This window comes from Crocodylus siamensis, chromosome 5, assembly GCF_052110815.1.
Source record: "Crocodylus siamensis isolate JL-2025a chromosome 5, ASM5211081v1, whole genome shotgun sequence".
NCBI lineage: Eukaryota > Metazoa > Chordata > Crocodylia > Crocodylidae > Crocodylus > Crocodylus siamensis.
In genome coordinates this window covers 193,913,803-193,927,147 of record NC_143399.1, presented here as the reverse complement: position 1 = coordinate 193,927,147, position 13,345 = coordinate 193,913,803, and positions in this window count along the sequence as shown.

The following is a 13,345-nucleotide window of genomic DNA, read 5'->3' as shown; positions in this document are numbered from 1 at the left end:
GGTGCCTGTATACGAGCCAGAGGCTCCTCCAATATGCCATAATTACAGCGTGTTGGAGCAGACCCAATTAACTGAGTCTGCTGGAGTGTGGCAATTACCATGCTCCAGCAGCCTCCTGCATCTCATGTGTCATTGTCCTTGCACTTCAAGGGCATGTCCAGAAGAGCACACATGTGCCTCTTGCCCCACCTCAAACCCTTTGGAGGTGGGACAAGAGGCACATACAGGAACACAAAAATGTTTCCCGCTCTGCAAGTTTGCAGTGCAGGGAGAAAATTAGACCCTTGGATATCCAGGGATCTGAAAAAAAATGCTCCACAGAAGAGCAGAGCAAGGCACAGTCCCAGAGCACACCTGGAGCCAGCAGGGAGTCAGTCTCCCAGAGCCGTGTGACCCGCTCCGGTGCAAAGCCAGACTAGAGAGCCACACAGGGCTGAGCCAGGTTCCAGCCCCGCGGGCCCCGGCGCACAGCCGGCCCTGGGGCCCATCTGCCGTTCAGCCGGGCTGGACCCACGGTGACAGGACCCAGCACTGCATGTGGGGACCGCATGCCAGGCCCAGCTGGGTCATGGGGTCCCTTTGCTACCCGGCCAGGCCGGGCCCATGGCAGCAAGACCTGGTGCAGCATGCGGGGACTGCGTGCTGGACCCAGCAGGGTCCTGCCACCCTCGGGGCTGCTCTGCCACCTGGCTGAGCCATTCCTACAGCGGCAGAACCCAGCCCGGCGCACAGGGACTGTGCACGGCCCTGGGGCTGCTCGTGCTGCCAGGCCAGGCCGGGCCGCAGAGCAACCCTGGGGGTGGCAGGACCCGGCTAGGCCTGGCATGCGGTCCCCATGTGCCATGCTGGATCCTGCCACCATGAGACTGTACCGGCTGAGCAGCAGGAACAGCCCCAGGGCTGGCAGGACTTGATGCACGATCCCCCCGCTGTTCCTGTGAAAGGTCAGTTGTGGGCCCTGGGAGGGGAGTCTGTGGCCCTCCAGGGTGGGGCTGGGACCCTGGGTGGGGGGCGCCCTGTGGGGATAGAAGCTGTCAACCTCCAGGGGGGAGCTGGGGCCCTGGGGCCCTCCAGGCTGCCTGGGATCCACGTTTGGCCTGAGGCACATAAGTGACCTGAATGTCCCTGTACATTGAATGACCAATGTTTAGCATTACAGTACCCACTATTATGATATTTGGTGTAAACTGAGGTGCTTACGGCTTCCTGTGGGACTAGGTGGCAGCTGAGTGAAGCTTCAAAGATCTCGGCAGTGTCTAAATGTTGGATTCAAGCATTTAGGTTACTTGTGGATATACTGTCACACGCCCACAGTGGGTGCTGTCTGAAGGGAATCTATAGTTGCTGATAAGCCTTTTTGTGTCCCTTCTTCACTCGAACAACTAAGGCAATGCTGGAATCTGGCAGCTGATTTTTCTTTTGCCCTTTGGGGAATCAACATACTAATTTCTGGCACATGGAAGCATCCAGCAAACTTGATTGAAATAAATCCAACATAAAATTGAAGTGACAAGAACCCTGATTCAGCAGCAGCGGTCCCCTTAGCTATGCTAGAAGCTGATGATTGCTGGACCAGTCACTGACTCATCTGCTCAGTTGTCATTCAGACTGGCTTCCGAATGACAGCTGCAGCAGAAGCAATGCTGACAGAAGATCAACATCAGGGACCCAATCAAGTGAGACCTCTTCCACCAGTGCCTAACAAAAACTTGGCAAATTTCAATCAACCACAATGGGAGAAAGTTGGCAGTGCTTGGGGTGGCTTCAAGTCCACCGTCAGCACCTACAAAGAGACACTTGGATTCTTTACCAGGAAACACCAAGACTGGTTTGATGAGCATGATCTGGAGATCCAGGAGTTGATAGACAAATGCCATTTGTGTTTGGCAGAACAACATCAACACCAAGCAAAATAAATTAAATCTTCAACAATTCAAGGTAGAGGTCCAAAGGAGGACCCACAATATGAAGAACAGATGGTGGGAAGACAAGGCAAAGGAGGGTCAATATCTTGCTGACATCCATAATATGCACTTTTTTGTCAATGCTACCGAAGCCATCTTCGGTCCAAGACCAACCCCTGTGAGACCTAAGGATGGAGGAGACCTGATACAGGAAAGGGAAGTCATCAACGCCTGTTGAAAGGAGCATTTTGAAGACTTTCTTGCTGGGATCATAGGATCTCAGCAAGATAAGCATCCAAATGTGTTTTGAAGGCGTTCAAAGCAAGTGCTTGAACTGCCTCAGGCAGCAGTCTGTTCCAAACCTTAGGGGCTCGGACAGTGAAGAAGTTCTTTCTTATGTCCCGCCTGAACCGGTGACAGTGGAGTTTGTGACCGTTCGATCTTGTCATCCCTTGGGGGGCTCTGGTGAACAGTCATTCCCCCAGATCCTGATGAGCACCCCTGATAAGCTTATAGGTGGCCAACAGATCACCCCTGAGCCATACAGTTTTTTTGGCAATTTTATCCTTACTTTACCAATGGGGAGTAAGAAAAACTTGCTATTCACTTTACATAGGCCCCAGCCCACAAAGGTGTTTAGGCACCCTACTCCCATAGAAATCAATAGAAGCTAAGTACCTACATATTTTTGTGGAACCACCCACAAGTGATCTGCCAAAAATCACACTGGAAGTCTGTGACAGGGCCATTTAATTATGATCCTAACCACTGGGCCATTCTGCCTGTCTGGAGATAGCAGTTATATTTTTAACTACCAGTTAAGTGGCTGGTTTATGCATAAGAGTTTATGTCAGTATATTTTTTTAACATTCATATAAATGTCTAATTGCCTTTCAGTCCTGGTAAGTTTTTGTTGCCGTGAGTTCCAGAAACTAATGAATAACCTGACTAAGAGTATAACAACAACAACAAAAATCCACTGCTTATATTTGAATCATATACATATATTATTATGGAATGCGGTTTAATTATTGTGATGGCTTCCTTTGCCCACACAAATTCAAAACTAAATAGATACATATATTTGTGCCCGATGATTGGAAGAAGGCCAATGTCATGCCTATCTTCAAGAAAGGGAGGAAAGTAGATCTGGCAAACTGCAGGTCCATCAGCCTGACCTCTATCCTGGGGAAAGTCTTGGAAAAGATTATCAAGGAGGTCATCCTTAACAGGCTAGCTGAAGGCAATATCCTGAGGGATAGCCAGCACGGGTTTGTTGCGGGTAGGTCTTGCTTGACCAATCTCATTTCCTTTTATGACCAGGTGACCTATCACCTGGACAAGGGGGGAAGAGATCGACGTCGTATACCTCGACTTTAAAAAAGCCTTCAATCTGGTATCCCACGATCACCTCTTGGCTAAACTGATTAACTAACTGCGGCCTTGATGTTACCATGATCCACTGGCTGGGGAACTGGCTCCGCAGTAGGACCCAGAGGGTGGTGGTTGACGGGAGCCAATCGTCATGTTGCCCTGTGACCAGTGGGGTCCCACAAGGCTCTGTCCTAGGGCCTATACTGTTTAACATCTTCATCAATGATGTGGAGATTGGTGTCAGAAGTGGACTGGCCACGTTCACTGATGACACCAAACTCTGAGGTAAAGCATCTACACCTGAAGACAGGAGGGTGATCCAGGCAGATCTAGACAGACTCATGATATGGGTGGACGAGAACCTGATGTTGTTTAATACTGAAAAATGCAAGGTTCTCCACCTTGGGAGGAAAAACCTGCATCATGCATATAGGCTCAGCAGTGCTATGCTGGTTAGCACTACAGATGAAAGGGACTTGGGGGTTATGATTGACCACAAGATGAACATGAGCCTTCACTGTTATGCTGTGACTAGTAAAGCGAGCAAAATGCTGGCTTGCATCCATAGATGCTTCTCAAGGAAATCCCAGAACGTCGTTCTCCCCTTGTACTCGGCCTTGGTGAGGCCGCAGCTGAGTACTGCATCCAATTTTGGGCTCTGCAATTCAAAAAGGATGTGGAGAAGCTTGAGAGGGGGCAGAGGAGAGCCACGTGCATGATCAGGGATCAGGAATACAGACCTTATGATGAGAGGCTGAGAGCAATGGGGCTATTCAGCCTGGAAAAATGGAGGCTCAAGGGTGATCCGGTGGCCACCTATAAGCTTATCAGGATCTGGGGGAACGTCTGTTCACCAGAGCGCCCCAAGGGATGACAAGATCGAATGGTCACAAACTCCACTGTAACCAGTTCAGGCGGGACATAAGAAAGAACTTCTTCACTGTCCGAGCCCCCAAGGTTTGGAATAGACTGCTGCCGGAGGCGGTTCAAGCACCACTTCTAACGCCTTCAAGACGCATTTGGATGCTTATCTTGCTGGGATCCTATGATCCCTGCTGACTTCCTGGAGCGGTGGGGCTGGACTCAATACTCCTCCGGGGTCCCTTCCAGCCCAAATGTCTATGAAATTGATGAAAAAAAATTACTTATCTCTTGTAAATAGATTCCTGAAATATGCCCATGTGGGAACAGCAGAATAAAAAAAGTAATGAAAATAGCTGTGTTTTTTTCCTCAAAGCAGTCAGGCATGATTAGTGGAGAAGTGGTATTAGAGCATCAGGAAAAAAATCCATATTAGATACAAAAGTGCACTCTTTACTCAAAAGGAACCTAAAGAAATTTGCCTGAACCTCTACATTTATTGTTTGGAAGATTAGGCCAAAAATGGAAGTGATGTACAGTGCAAGAGTTATTAAACAGAGAGAAGTAATTTCTCCTGTCAGTGTTCAGTGGATTTCATTAATATCTATGGATTAAGAATTCTTTGCAATATGTTTCTGCACTCTTTGTTTGGTTCATTCCTTCCCTAAGATTCGCTGCTTCCTGCCAACACAAGAAGTGATTTAATAGCAATATTAATAAGAGGGGGCAGAGCCCTAGTCACTCAGTCCTTTTGGCTTCTGTGTATTGGAACTCTTTAGGGGATGGTTCGGTGGTGCGTTCCTTGTACAGCACCAAGCACATTATCAGTGGCTTGAGAAGTCTGCAGTAGCCTCCTTTGGTAGATCAAAAATGCTACTGTAATTTGGTTATTTCTTATTTGTTTGTTTTGTTAGAGGGGGAAAATGCCTTCTGTAGAGGTAAAGACAACACAACCAGTAATACATAAGGGCCTGCCCCTATCTACAGTGTAACTTCCATGAAGCATCCCTCTTCACTTAACCCACGGGGGTGAGTTCAGGATGGGCAGACCTGATTCATGCCCTGGATGTCACTTGACTACTCCGACAGACATCTGTTCACAGTGCAGGCTGCCCATAAAGAAGTTGGTCGTGCCCTTGCCCTTGGACAGATGGCTGCAGCCGGTGATGAGTTTAGAGAAGAACAGTCTGTGTGATAGTGTGAGATCTCTGGAAGAGCATGTTTTCTCTGTGCCTTGTGCAAGAGAGTATATGAGAGATTCAGCTCATCCCTTCTGGTAATCCCTCCCTCTGTTGCTCCAAGGGAGGCTCAGGAAATGAGTCTTGTTATTTAATCTGAGAGCACTAAGATTATTCGCATCTCCACGCTGATGGCCAGCTTCCCACTGTTTTTGATTCCAGCAACACTGCTTCCATAGGCCCCTGTAGGAACAAAATAGGGGTCATAGTGTCCAGGCATTAGGGTGGTATAGTATCAAAGGCTGCTATCGCTTGGGAAGCCTGTGCTTTGGATGCAAAGGAGCATGGTTTTTAAGGACAATACCACCATTCCTGAAGGCCGTGGTACCCCAAAAGCTGGGGTCTCATTACAGAGCACAAATTGCATTTACCTAAAACTCTACCCCATGTTAGAAAGGAAATGGTAAAAAATGCACTGAAAGTGTTTTTCCAAAGGTATGCTTATCCACAAGACGATGCGGTACATGAACAAGGATAGCGAGACCCAGTTGCTCATTTTTAAGCATGATTGGAACAGATAGAAATACTTGAATGGCACAGCTGTCCCCAGAAGACAGTAGGTAACAGGTCCAATCCAACACTGTATTAATTAAGTTCAAGATTCTCATAGCAGACAGTCGATTTGCCATGTACTTAACATTTGAAAACTTTTTAAGTGCAAGACTGTTCCTTAGGTAGCTCATTCCAAGTTTGTATGACTTTTAGTTCAGAGGCTGTTTATTACAATGATTTATATATATTTATCATCATGATTCTGGGTAACAATTGCTGAGCAAATCCCTTGATAATTTTGTACCTCTTCTGATCTTTAGAAACTATCTCTGAACAGACAGTGATTTACTCATTTTCATGGAATACTGAAGGAATGATTGTCGGTAGCTTGTTCAGATGTTTATTTTAATCATGACAAGTCAGATATTCAAATGAGATCAGCCTTGGCCTAATTCTGCTTCTGCTGACAGCAGTACCAGGTTTCCCCAGAGCTTCTGTGGAAGCAAGTTATGGCAGTATGCAGGACTGAACTGGAGGCCTCCAGAGCCCAAAGCAGAAGTCTTTCTGCAAGGGTCCTGTAACACACTACATCTTCCCTGTCGACCCAGCAGTGCGGATGCCACATAGACAACCTGACTGGTGAGCTGCATCCCCACAGAGCATTTTGTTATCTCCAGGAGGAATGTTTCAAAAGCAGAAGGGTTTTTGAGTGGAGGCAAATCATGTGGCATGTTGCTGTTTCCTGATTGGATAGACATACCTCTCAGTCAATATTTCCAGTAAGAGCATATAATAAATTATACAAATGATAATATGATTCCAGTTACTGTGCTCTGCTGCTCACTCAAATGTGCTCTTATAAATCATATCTGGCATTTCACTGAGTTACTAAACTATTTGGGGGCAAGGGATGCAGTGGCAGAATGGGTAATGGCTCTGGATTGGTACTAAAGGTGACCCCTGCTTGACCAAGCTGTAAATGGTACTTGTTCATTTACACTCAGATGTCAAATGGAGCCAGAAATAATATTGGTCACATTGCTGCCTTGTGTACCATTGGCTTCAGCAGCTGGCTGACTGGGCCACTAGGTTCAGATGGACCTTCCTTCTCAGAGGGTGATATTTGTATCACAAGTCCAAGCAGGTAGAGCCTAAGGGCATGTCCACACATGCAAGCACATGCACTTGCAGCAGCTCAAATAGAAGCGGTACAAATTTGAGCCGGGGGGCATTGCTTCAGCACACCTGGTTGGACATGCACTTTGGTGTGGAGCAAGTTGTGCCACCTGGGGCAAAATAACCCTACCTAGCTTCTCCTGGATCTGCAGCAACGGGGAGCTAGAGTCTGGGGCCAGCACCTGTGCTGTTCCCAGCAGTATAAAAAGCCGCCCTGGCAAGTAGCTCTCAGGAGCTTTTGGGGCCCAGACAATTGGTACCTGGTAGCTTGTGCCAGCTGGACTGCTGAAGCAGCCCTGAGAGTTCACTGCACCCTCTACCAACTGCAGGGGTCTGGCAGTGGGGGCTGCTGCCTGGCTGTGACCTGCTGTGCACCTACCAGACTCGGATGGGGACTGCAGAGCCAGTAGAGGCATCTGCCCCTCTGGGCCAGCTGCCAGTGGACTGTGGTTGCAGGGTTGGCCTCTGTATGGCATTACTGCCATGTGTGCCCCCTGCCTGCCATCTGGGCAGCTATAGCTCGGAAGATGTTCCGGGTGTTGTGGCCTGCTTTGAAATGTCAAAGCATGTCCTCCTGGCCCCATTTGGCCAGGAGGTCTGCCACAGGCAGCTGGGTCCAAGGTGCCAGCTCTGAGCAGGCAGGGTCCTGCCACTGGCCTCCCTAGCAGGAATTCTGGTGTTCCCTATTGGAAAACTGAGAAATCCCTGATTAAAAAAAGTCCCAGAGTCACTCTGTAAAATACCCCCAAATCCATGGTCCTCCACAAGTAAAACAAAACAACACTATAACGAGATTGAGAGCAAGACAGAGACAGCTATCAGTTGGACATTGTTTTATCGATATATCTACAGTGGTAAAGCAAGTCTCTTAGCATAATAATAAAGTGAACTCTAAATACAGGTTTCATGAATTCATGATTACATATTCTGCTGCACTCCCACAAGGAGTTGGCCCCCCACACAAGGGGTTTGCCCCCCCAACAGGGGTTTAAACCCCCAAACAAGGAGTACTGCCCCCCAACAAGGGGTACAGCCCCAAACAAGGGGTTCCCCCCAACAGAGGGTTCAGCCCCGAACAAGGTGTTTTGCCCCCACACAAGGGGTACACCCCCCAATGGCCAAATGGACCCCACAGGGGCTACTACCTCCCCTGCAAGGTCCACATGCCCCCCCAACTGCTGCCCTCCAGGCCCCATTCCCCACCAGTTCCTGCAGCCCCCTCAATGGCTGCCCCACCCAGCCCCACTCCCCCAGACTCCCCCAATGGCTTCCCCATCCAGCCTCACCATCCACCTTGCACCCCCAGGCTCCCATGGCTATCCCCACAACTTCAGGCACCATCACAAAACCCAGAAGAAAAAGGGGGGGGGAAAGGGGGAAAAAAGCCTCTGCTTACCTTAGAAGCAGGGGTTGGTGGGCTCCAGGGCCTCCTGGCAGAGCTCCCCCAGGCAGCACAGGACAGCAGGGGGGGCAGCAGGGCCTGGGCTGGGGCTGTCAATCTGCCCCACACTGTGCAGGTGGGGCCCCATTCAGGCAGAAGGCAGCTGAACTGCCGGTAAGTGCCAGGGGTGTTGATTTTTTAAGCTATAGGGTGGTGGGGCAGGGATGGGGGGCTTGGGGGAATGAGGCCAACCAGTTCAGGGGTCAGGGACCTCGGGGGGAGGGGGGGCTGGCAGGGGGAGGGGCCAGCCATGGCAGGGGGAGGGGGACTGGTGGGTCTGGCAGGGGGGAGGGGCAGGCCCCAGCAGGGAGAGGGGGTCTCAGGGGGCTGGCCCCACTCCACCATGTTTCCCGCCCCCCTCCTCCAGCCCCCCCTGGATAGCCAGGGGTCAAAAAAAACCAGAGTGAAAAATACCGGGACCGTGCCCTGAGGCAAGTGGAGGCTGGGTCCTCCACAGTGATGCTCTGGTAGCAGCCAGTCAGGGTTATTTTGCCCCAAGTGGCACAATTTACCCCCCACCAAAGTGCATGTCTGGGCATGTGCGCTGAGGCAAAAGACCCCAGCTCAAATCTGCACTGCTTCTATTTGAGCTGCTGCAAGTGCATGTGCCTACATGTGTGGATGTGCCCTAAGGGCCTACTCCTTGCCAAGCCGTGCTAGGCACTATTGTGAAACCACTCCCTCCCACTCTGTGTGCACCAGAGCCAAAAACAGTATTATAGCTGCTTTTCAGCATGAGCCCAGGATGCACCCAACACCAGTTTCAGTCTGAGATGAGGTTATTCAAGCAGCACTGGAGCACACCTGGCACTATTGAAATGGTAGCTGTGTCATGGGCTAGCCTGGGCTAATTGCCTAGTGGGCCACACCTGCCCGGGGCTTTGACTGCTCCCCTAAACCTGCAACTGACTCCAGCTGGCCACTCTCTTGGCCTTCTATTTAGGTGCTAGAAGAGCAGCTTCTCCATTTAGCTCTAGCTGTGGCAAGAGACTGCAGACTAGTCAGCAGCTCTGCTAAAGGTCTGCTTTAGCAAGCCTCTCTGTTCCTGCACTTGCCTTTCCTGGTTCTTGTAGATTTTTTTTCTTGGGTTTGGGAACTTGGCACCCAGTTTCCCAGACTGTCACCCTGACTTTGCTCTAATTTGTTCTCTGCCCTAGGGTTTCCCCTTGAGTTTGTGGAAAATTGGCTCCCCAACTCTGTCCCACCCTGTTTCAGGCTAGGCACCTGGCTTCTGTCTTCCTTTCCTGGTTTAAGCACTAGGACAGGCTGCCTCCAACCCAGCCCCTTCCACTATGTTACAGTGTTTCAGCAAGGCAGGGATGTGTACATTCAGGGTGCTTGTACAGTGACCAGCACAATGCAGCATAGGCGTGATGAGCCTTAATACATTACATCGCCCACACCGAGCACCAAAAGGAAGCGAACACAGCAAGTCGGTCTGTTTTTAAAAGCTAACGTGTTTCTATTTATTTTGTAGCATTCATTCAGCTTCGCAGATGTACAGCCTGTTCACGGAGGCAGACAAGGCACCAGCAATAAAGCAGTAAGTCAAGTTAGACTGAAAAATGAAAGCAGTGTCACTCTAGGGCAAGTACAGCCCAATAAACTCCTAGAGCAGAATACATTGACAACAGCAGCTTAGATTTGCTACTGTAAAAATCCTTTTAAAGTTGTCTCAAATTTTGGCAAAACAGAAATTGTTCTTCCTCCCTCCTGCCCCACCTCCCCTCCCCAGTTGTTTGGCAGAAATTCTCCTAGGCAAAACTTGATGTTCAGTTGTTCATATTTCCATGTTTGGGGGGGGGTTCATCAGCCCCTGGATCTATGAAAAGCCCAGAGGTGTTGAGTTGAAAATTGCCAGCTCTTGAAGAAACAGTGAAAGTTTCATGCCAACTTTTCCATGCATGCGGACAGCTTCATGGGCGCACTCCTTCCCTTCCCAGGCTTTCACAACATTACCTCTAAACTTTAGTTGGTTGAGGCTCTGTCTGCTCCCTTTTACCTATTACTTGTTCCTCCCTGACACTGAGTGAATCAGATCCAGCTGGTATTTATGGTGGCTGTTATTTCATATTGATTATTTTCAGCTCTTACTATTCCAAAGAAGCCAGCTTTTATATTGAAGTTCAATACCAAATCTAAGCAGAGCAGCACTCTGTGATAATTATTTTATGAATTAATTAAGGGTAAGTGGCTGAGCATAAGGGTAATTGGAATTATCAGTTATCAAACAGTGAACTACTGTAAACTTTCATGAACTGAGGGCCAAGTCCTGCTCACTTGGCTTCTCTGAGCAATATTGTTGAAGGTAACAGAGCTGCTTACATACAGGATTGCCCTACAAGTAGGCTGCTTGACTTAAATATTTAGGGTCCATGTTGTTTTCCCCCAACGGTCATATTAACTGTCTCTTTTTCTCTGCCCCATATTAATATTCCATTACTGTGTCAGTCACACAATGTCACCATAAGCCTTGATCCTGTTCCCTTTGCTAAAGCAAAACTCTGATTGAAATGAATCAGTAAGGAGCATAGGATCAGCTCCTTAATATTACTTGTTCATCTCTGGGATCTGTATAAGCCTTGCTTAGCTATATGATACCTCATCTCCACTTCCCCACTGTTGTTCCTGAATCTTTCAAAGGACAATATTAAGACAGAAGCCAAAGAAACATAAAATAATACAAACCACAGAGTCATGGTTTATCTGTGTCTTTCCTCACTCTAATAGAAATGAAACTCAGCATTTATTGGAGAATTAAAATAACTTCAATACTGGTCATCGATACAGGGTCTGGGGGGATTTGTGCCTCCTTGTACCAATCCTGCTCCTGGCACTTCCCTGTGGATATACCTCAGGGAGCACAGACTGTTTCCCTAGTTTGGATTTTCCTTAACGTCCACTAATGACTCCCCAGAGGCGTTCTCCTCTGGGTACAGAGGAAAGATAATTCATACATCTATCTGATCTGCGAGTGCCTTCTTGTTTTGCAGTGCTGCATACCTCTTTTCATTCCAACACCCCCTACTTAACCCCACCACCCTTCCCTACTTCTGTACTGGGCTTTCTTTACACCAGACTGTGGTCACAGTTGCATGTTTATATGCATAGCAGAAAGCACTGTGATAAGGGTTAAAGACAAAAGGAACCGGTTTGATCCTCTAGCTCAGTGGCTGTCACTATTTTCCATCAAGTGACCCCATGTTTGACTGAGACGAAGGTTTTGTTCCCAAACCACAGATCTGTTGTGTGACATTGGGCAAGTTGCATCATTTTTCTCTTCCTCAGTTTCCCCTTTACTAAAATAGTAATAGTGATCCTGAATTTCCTTTGCACAGTGCTTTGAGATCCACTGGTGAATAGATTTGTAAATGGGTAAGAGAATGATGGTTACAACAGAAAACAGCTTCAGCTCCCACTCTGATCTAGCTGTAAAGCTGGGTAGTTTGTAATCCTTAGGTTGAGAGACCCTAATATTTGTCTGATCCACACAATATAGAACATGGGACTGCAGCTAGTAATTTCTGTGTCAAATCCATTTTTTCCCTTACAGGTAAATTTTCCATCAAACCCAACTGTTTGTTGTACCCAAACATTTTCAGTGAAATCAATAGCAATCTAGAAGAAAACCAGGATTAGCTCGCACGTGAGGATGTATTGTGATTGTTCAAAATGGGAGGTGTGGGATAAGCAGAGAAAAAATGAGTTTCCTGTCATAATAGAGAATGATGGAGGGCCAAGGACACCTGCTGCCAAACCATTTAAACTCTGAGTGGCAGATGAGTCGGGCCAGTATTTTTGCAGGCTATGGGAAGGATCTCCAAGCTGACCCCATGCACATAAAACCGTACTCGGGACAAGCTAGAGTGACCTAAGTGATAGGCCGCTTACTTGCTTGTGTATAGGTACAGTGGCCCCCGGTAACCAGCACTAAAGGTAGATCTTTGAGGATGCCCTGGGAAGAGGGGATGCTCAAAACTGCCATTCTTGAATGTGGTGGAAACCCAGGTCTTGAGCGTCATACTGGAGCGTCATACAGGGAGCGTCTTCCCTGCCTCTTCTGATCTGCATGAAGTGGAAATAGGTGAGTGGGTTTTATTTCCTCAGTGGCCTCATAGAGCACTCTGCTGCTGTGATATACATGTACCTGAGAGGCTGCAGCTAGCATTTTGACTTATTAATGCAGATGTAGGAGTGGGTGAAATTATAGTTCAACCAAGATTTGGGTGATATATATGACCTGCCCAGCCCTTGCATGCTTCATTCACGCAAAGCCCAATAGCTTCAGCTTTGTGCCACTAGAGTGAGTTTCATCCCATCAAGATGGACCTCCAAATGAAAACTAATGCTTGGAAATCTGGAAGGGGACTTTGTGTGGGAAGCAGGAAAGATCAAAGGCTAATTAATTTGGCCCTTAGAAAATGAACCAAAGGCCCAAGCAAGTAAGATATATACACTTTGGCATTCAGATTTTGGGAGCTGAAATGTTTCTAAAGAAATATGAGAAAATGAAATGTACTCCAGTAGAGCAATAATAAAGATGGGGAATGTAGGAGGCAGAAATTGTCTCCTATCAAAAAAGTACCATTATGAAAAAGGAAAAGGGATCCAAGAAATGGTGAGAAAATTTGCAATCTGGATTAAGTGCTAGAACCAATTTGGATTTTTTTCCCCCAATATATAAAAACTAGTATGATTTGAAAAATGTTAAGCTGTTCCAAAAAAAATCTAAGAGGTATCTTTAAGGGAACATTAGTTTCATCTTGTTCTTGAGCAATGCTGAGTGGTGTCTTCTCTCCAGATCTACAGTAGAAATTGGGGGAGTTTTTCCACCTTCCACAGGGAGCTCAGTGCCTCTC